We start from the raw sequence: 8,334 nt of genomic DNA on the forward strand, positions 1-8,334 counted from the left end.
TGTGCAGATCACATTTGCCCTGAAACATCTGTTGAACAAAGAGTGACGATTTTGGAGGGTTAATCAGCCCGCTCGTGCTTGCAGTTTCAGTGACTGAGAGGGGTAATTATAACAGAAAATAAGGGAATTGAAAAAGGAGCTGTTTTGCCATTAGTCTATTGTTAATGAGGAAGTTTGGAAGGATTTGGGTTCGTGGCTTTTGAAAAATTAAAACGAGCTGGCATCGCTGTCTTAAATCACCCCTGGCTTTCATTTTACTGCTGGGAATGCTGGCCAAAATGCGAATATTCACATACTGAATAATTAATTAGCCTATTACTTATTTATGTATTCAATTCTTACTTATTTATTTTAATATTCTCTCCCTCTTTTAATATTCGATCCCTTACTATTATTATTATTATTATTATTATTATTATTATTGTTGTTGTTGTTGTTGTTGTTGCTGTAGTTACTACTACATAAAATAGTGTATAGTTAAGGTTAAAATGTACACTTGTTTCGTACGAAATTAAACGAAATCTTTTTGTTCACTCGTAATAAATCGATTTTGCTTGTGTTTCTTCTTGGGTTTTTTTTTTATAATAATAATAATAATAATAATAATAATAATAATAATCAGAAGAAGAAAAAGAAGAAGGAGAAGACTATTATTAGTATTATTATTATTATTATTATTATTATTATTATTATTTCGTGTTGTTTAGTTTTTCTTCCTCTTTGTAATCCGGATGAGAAATTTCTTATCAATACTTGGCTGAAACTGTGCAGGCTAAACCTTGTTTTCGTGTCATTGCAAGAACACAATCAATGGCATTTCACTTTAACAATGTCCGAAGGTTTTGTGTGTGTGTGTGTGTGTGTGTGTGTGTGTTTCATGATTAAGATGGAAATGCCGACTTGTTCTCGTTGCACATGTGACCTCTTGTCTGGTGTCCATCAAAATTGTCTAATTACTAACAAGCGCTATGTTTCAATACAGAATGAAAACATAATGAATTGTTCCTGTTATCCTGTACAGAACATTTCAGTTTCTCTCACAGGGTTTTGCTGGCTAATTGGAATCTCTTTTTCTAGTACCTTTTTAAAAATAAATAAATAAATAAATAAATAAGAATTGAGCAAATAAAAAAATACGTGAATAATTGTAGAATATGTAGGTCTGAGGTTAGGTTAGTCTACTTTTAAGTTACTATAAACTTCTACATGAAGTACAACAATAATAACTACACTCTATACCACATAAAAATGTAGAAACGCATATTTAGCCCTTCTTGTAATTTAGTTTTTCTTTAGTGCCTGCTATTACTAGGATCCTCAACAGAAATGTGATGTGATGTATGTGTTGTAGCGCAAAAAGGAGTTCGTGTGTGTGTGTGTGTGTGTGTTTTATAACATACATTTACACAATCAGCTAGCCTACTTTATGACTATATTCTCTGGTTTATGACGCTAGTTATGTTAAATTAAAGTAGTTAATGACGCTAGTTAAGTTAAAATTAACTTTGAAATCAATCTTTTGAAAATCAATAGCATAATTCCTACTCTAAATGTATACCAGTATATTTTATTTATCATCTGTGTAGAAATATATCCTTTGTATTTGGTAAAATTCACAAAAAAAATTGCACTTGCTAATTATTTAGTTGTTTTAAAGCATTCGGTGCAAACCGATTTAAATATATATATATATATATATATGTGTGTGTGTGTGTGTGTGTGTGTGTGTGTGTGTGTGTTTTGTGAGAACAATAGGTTAATAACCAGTAACTGCTGTCTCAAGCAGATTACTGCGAATGATATAGTCTTTGATAAATATTAAGGAATATTTATTTGGCACGTTCTGTTCTCTCCAACTTTAAGGGCATCGGTGGAACATGCTGACCTTATTGTTCGGTGTGTGTGTGTGTGTGAGTGTGTTTGTGTGTGTGTGTGACAGATCCGAGTCTCGTTCTTATCACTTCATCAAAATCTAATCACATCAAAAATCCTACCAGTCATGAAGAGCTTATTCAACAAGCCGGTGTGTTGTGCATTCATTGTGCATTCATTGCATATAGGCTAAGCTGTGTGGTCTATAGCACAGATGGTGTCTGAGGCAAAAGAACAGTTTCCCAGAAGCTTCTTCTTTTCCCAAATCATCATCCTGTTAGAGGGAGTGTTCAGTGTGAGAATACAATACGATTAGATTAGTCATAAATTACACTTTATTTTTTCTTTTTTTCCCTATAGGTCATAAGAACTAGAATAACTTTTTCCCAATATATATTGTTGCTATTATAGGAAACAGAAGTAAAAGAAGTTTTCCTCTGGGCGACGCTGCACTGGACCAGATGTTAGTGTTGTTAAGTGTTCGCGTCTCGGCCAATTATTCACTGTATCGTGTCATCAAATGCAGATAACAATAGCGCCTCTGCTAGATATGGAGATTTGACTGAACATACACACACACACGCGCACGCACGCACACACACACACTCACAGTGTTCAATCAAATGCAGATAACAATAGCGCCTCTGCTAGATATGGAGATTTGACTGAACACTGTGTGTGCGTGTGTGTGTGTGTGTGCGCGCGCGCGTGAGTGTGTCCGTGTGTGTGTTTGTGTGAGTGCGCGTGAGTGTGTGTGTGTGTGTGCGCGTGCGTGCGTGCGCGTGAGTGTGTGTGTGTGTGTGCGTGCGTGTGAGTGCTCGTGAGTGAGTGTGTGTGTGTGTGTGTGTGCGTGTGTGTGCGGGGGAGACTTTTGATGGTGCCACACTGATCCCTGCTAGACTCTGTACATGTTGTCGGGTCAGCGGTCACTCTTGAGCGGTTCATCATCGCTTGTTCATCTCATGGCCTCTCCTGTCGCCTGCTCTGTTCCCTGCGGAAATAAGAAACTTTACACCAACTTCTCAATTTCGCATTACATGATTTTTAACAAAATACACTGAGGGCTGTTAAATATCCATATATTAATATCTATATATTAATCCATAATCGACCTTTGTTGACTTTTTCTCTTTTATCTTCCCTAGATTTGTGTTTCAGAGTTGGCTGAGTGACTTTTTTGCACAAGGAGAAAAAAGAGATCTGCGATGTAATGATTTTGCTACAGAACCAAACGTCAGTCATGCATAGTCATTAATATTTGTATTAATGTGTTCCAATTTATTAATTTACCGTAAAGTATCCTGTGATGTTTGCGTGTTGCTGGAATTCGCATAGCTCACCTGGCTTTGCTCACACTGAAAACGCAGAGGCAGTGTGGTCCTCAAATCTCCCATAAGATCCAGCGCATACACGTGTATCGCACATCCTGAATGGCGCAAACGAGACTAGAGGCGACTCATTCTGAGTTAAGTGGGGGGGAGGGGGGGGGTTGAGGGGGGGGGGGGCAGGAAGAATTTCCTCTGGCTGCAGGCGAAACAGGCGCGTCCGCTTAGCTAACCCACCAACTTCCCACAACAAAGCCAGCCTCTTCTTGTTGTGCACTGCTCGGCATATTTTGCCCTATATGGCAAAATAGGCTGTTCATATTTAAGGACGTTTTCATTGACTCGAATGTTTCACATAAGGCTTTTATATTTAGTGGCAAAACTGTAATCCAGATGGCGCTTGCCGCAGGAGGCAGATAATGCGCTTTAAGAATGAATTACTGATTGCGCCAGGAACGTCGCCGAGTTCGCCCACTAGGACTATTCCGAATCAATGTATTAAGTGATAAAACGTGCAGCGCTGTCAGACCCACCACTGACAGACCTTCCTCTACATTACAGTACGCTTATTAAATAATTACACGCCAATCCGCCAAATCCTACTTTACTGCGTAGAGCGCAACATCTGCACATCTGTAAGGGGTAGGGGGGGAGGGGGGGGGGGTAGAAAACAACTGAGCCTGCACGTCTTAATCGCGCCCAGATGTGACGAGCAAGTAACTGATTTACCATCATTCAACAACTCTAATGCGCACGAAGACGCGTAATGGTGTAGTTACTCGTTTTGAAGGGGAGGTGCTAGGCTGACACCTCAATAAGACCTATTTATTCATTTTAGGCCTATATGACAACATACTCTCTCTCTCTCTCTCTCTCAGCAACCTGTCACCAACATCTGAGTACCACATGCCCCACATGCTCCTTTCCCCCTTGTGTACCATCCTCCAGCTCGTTCCGATCCTCCGACTCGTTCGCCTTTAAACGTTTTGCTCCCTTTCTTTAATATTACAGTGTCAGATTTGTAAGAATCTGCAGCAGTCGCCCGGTATGAAAAATGAAGAAAGTTAGCGCGAAGAATGGGGTTAAGGATCGTAGCTTTTCTTTAGATTTCATACGCATGAATATAAAAAAGAAATGGTTTATTAGAAATCTGGGTACCATCAAGCTGCAGTATGCAGGATACTGGTTACAGGTTACTGGATATAAACAGGTTATTAAATATAAACAGGTTATTGGATATAAAGAGATTATTGGATATAATCAGGTTACTGGATATAAACAGGTTATTGGATATAAACAGGTTCCTGGATATAAACAGGTTATTAGATATAAACAGGTTATTGGGTATAAACAGGTTATTGGGTATAAACAGGTTACTGGATATAAACAGGTTATTGGATATAAACAGGTTATTGGATATAAACAGGTTATTAAATATAAACAGGTTATTGGATATAAAGAGATTATTGGATATAATCAGGTTACTGGATATAAACAGGTTATTGGATATAAATAGGTTCCTGGATATAAACAGGTTATTAGATATAAACAGGTTATTGGGTATAAACAGGTTATTGGATATAAACAGGTTACTGGATATTAACAGGTTATTGGGTATAAACAGGTTATTGGGTATAAACAGGTTACTGGATATAAACAGGTTATTGGGTATAAACAGGTTACTGGATATAAACAGGTTATTGGGTATAAACAGGTTACTGGATATAAACAGGTTATTGGGTATAAACAGGTTATTGTGTATAAACAGGTTACTGGATATAAACAGGTTATTGGGTATAAACAGGTTATTGGGTATAAACAGGTTATTGTGTATAAACAGGTTACTGGATATAAACAGGTTATTGGGTATAAACAGGTTACTGGATATAAACAGGTTATTGGGTATAAACAGGTTATTGTGTATAAACAGGTTACTGGATATAAACAGGTTATTGGGTATAAACAGGTTATTGGGTATAAACAGGTTATTGTGTATAAACAGGTTACTGGATATAAACAGGTTATTGGGTATAAACAGGTTACTGGATATAAACAGGTTATTGGGTATAAACAGGTTATTGTGTATAAACAGGTTACTGGATATAAACAGGTTATTGGATATAAACAGGTTATTAAATATAAACAGGTTATTGGATATAAACAGGTTATTGGATATAAACAGGTTATTGGGTATAAACAGGTTACTGGATATAAACAGGTTATTGGATATAAACAGGTTACTGGATATAAACAGGTTACTGGATATAAACAGGTTATTGGATATAAACAGGTTATTGGGTATAAACAGGTTACTGGATATAAACAGGTTATTGGATATAAACAGGTTATTGGATATAAACAGGTTACTGGATATAAACAGGTTATTGGATATAAACAGGTTATTGGATATAAACAGGTTCCTGGACACAGGGAATCGCGGGAATCCTGACGCACCGAGCAGCGGGATGGATGCGCGATAAACCGAGAGGAAATTCCAGATCTCTCCACTGGGACAGATTTCCTATTTGAGCGAGGGAAAAATTCCCGAGATTCTTATCGGCGAAATTGGGCGCTCACTGCAGCTTTAACTAACACAGATGGCCGCCGCGCCATTATCAGATGAAGCTGGGTAATAGCACATCTTTACGCTTAGGCGTGGAGATAAGGCGCAGTTGGCGAAAAGTTTGTTTCTGTGAACAGTCGGTTTTAATGACAACGTAAACTTCTCGTGACAGCCGTAATGGATGAAAAATGAATCGTCATTACTGGCAACAGAGAATAGCAGTGCAGGGGAATAGTTCAGTGTCATGAACGAATAAACCAGTTTACCTTTCAGCTTGGCAAACATGAGGCCACAAGAAGGAAGACGCGTGCATGGTGCAGTCCAAACATTTTCCCAAACCGCTACAGACTTCCACACCAATTATAGCTTTGAATAGTGAAGGAAATAGCTTTGCACGCTGCGCAATATCACCGAAACGGCCCCAGGCCAGAAGCTGTGTTTTCCAGCATGTCGGGGTGTCTCAGTTTCCCATAAGAGCACAGGCGAGAATTAAAAAAAAAAACAATACTGCTTATGTTTTACTCTGAAACTAATCTCAGGGCATGGCCTATTATCCTTTCACAGGACATTTCAGAGGTCAGGTCATGCAACGCCTTTCTCTATTCAAAACTATCAGGTGTTTAAAGCAGAATATTTATTCTATTATTCTCATTTCAGCTTGTTGTCACATTTCTGTGAGGCCTTTAATGAAGTGTCCACTGCTGTTAAAGTGTCTCACATAATGATGATCGTTTGCATTTGGTTGCTCGTTTCGTGTGGGGTAAATGTGGGGTATAACATGTTCATTTTCTCTGCAAAAAGACTTGTACCAGCTATTACATTAGCCTATATATCACATCTGAAGTGAACTCCAGAGAGAGAGAGAGAGAGAGAGAGGGAGAGAGAGAGAGTGTTCCCTAACATCTGGATGCATTCCTGGCAATTTAATGCAACTTCATGGTTTATTTACTTTGACGTTAATTTCTATTGAAGTTTGTTCACGTGCATTTTGTCTGTCTATCTCTGCAGACTAAAGCGTAAAGAGCGCTTTAATGGGAGTTCAAATCCGTGAGAAAAGACGCGATTAAACCGAGCGTTAAGTCCGAGCACGAATTCAACAAGCTGATCACTCAGAGCGAAAAGTAGCTGTGAACACTGCTGCTGTAATTAAAACTACAAAATTAAACGCATAAATAAATAAAGCGCGCGAGAGAGGTGACTGCAGTGTGAAAATGCAAAAGAAATATGTGAGAAATCAAGTGAATCCGCCTAAAACACACACACACACACACACACACACACACACACACACACAGAGAGAGAGAGAGAGAGAGAGACTCATATCTGATCTATAAATCTTCACTAAGCACTATGACAAATCACTTTGTAATACTCCTTTTTCTTCTACAGTTACATTAACTGTCAGTTTTGAGGAATTGAAGATTTATTGCATGAAAGTATTATGATCAATAGCAACCAATAATAATAATAATAATAATAATAATAATAATAATAATAATAATAATGATAATAATAATAATTCCATAAACCATAATGCACATCATTTTTTTAAAAGAGCGTCATAATATGCATTATTAGTTTTTTTTGTGTGTGTGTTTTCTGTGTTTTTTGTGTTTTTTGTGTGTGCTTTTTTTTTACTTACCAAGGATATAACTGCTTCCCAGTGAATTTTGTTCTTCTGTCAAGGACCAGGTTCAAAGCTTTATCATGCCACAGAAGTTCAGCTGTTAAGATTTAAGTGAACTACTGCATTTCTGTTCTTGAAGCTATTTCCCTGAGGTTTTGCATTCTACTCAGTGTACAGTTATTTATTTAATGAATCCTGCATTGGGTTTTCTTGCCTCTAGCCTCTTTACTGGTGCTTGCACACTTTGGATGTGTTGAGAATCCTTCAGAATTTCATGGTCTGATGGATGTGTGTATTGACAGATGAGCAGTGACTGAGCAGAGTTTTCTGAATGCAATCCTCACCCAAGTCACTCACCAAGCACAATGCTGTCTGACACACTCTCTGGTGTGTGTGTGTGTGTGTGTCCTGGTGTCTGTGGTAGTGTCAGTGTGTGAGTGTGCAATTAAAAAAAAATAGACTGTATAAGACTGATTGTAATAGTGTGTGTATGTGTGTGAAGTGCTGTTTAGGCTGTTATTCAAACTTTACCGCTAATATATACACAAAATGTATGTGAGCAGTAAAGAGGGAATAAAACATTGTAAGAGTGTGCAGCAGTGTGACTCCACCAACCTCTCTGTGTTTGTCCACATACCGCTGTGTTGTGTGTGTGTGTGTGTGTGCCCCATACCCCCTGTTGTTCCAAACCTTGGTGCCTCTTGGAAAAGTTCATCAATATTTTGGGTGGCCTTTGACCTGACCCTGGCAATTCAACAATGGCATTCCTGGTACACTAAATAGCCATGTGGCTGGCAGGGCGACAGGGCTAATGAGGGAATGTCATCTCGGGTTTACAGTTCAGGTCGAGCGTGCCAATGAGAGCAGGCTGCAGTTGGCTTGCCTCATGCAAACTTTTAAAGAAGGAGAGAGCAACAGCACCACGGGGGCTTTATTCTCTCAGCCAT

Source organism: Pangasianodon hypophthalmus, chromosome 27 (genome assembly GCF_027358585.1).
Source record: "Pangasianodon hypophthalmus isolate fPanHyp1 chromosome 27, fPanHyp1.pri, whole genome shotgun sequence".
In the NCBI taxonomy this organism is placed as follows: Eukaryota; Metazoa; Chordata; class Actinopteri; order Siluriformes; family Pangasiidae; genus Pangasianodon; species Pangasianodon hypophthalmus.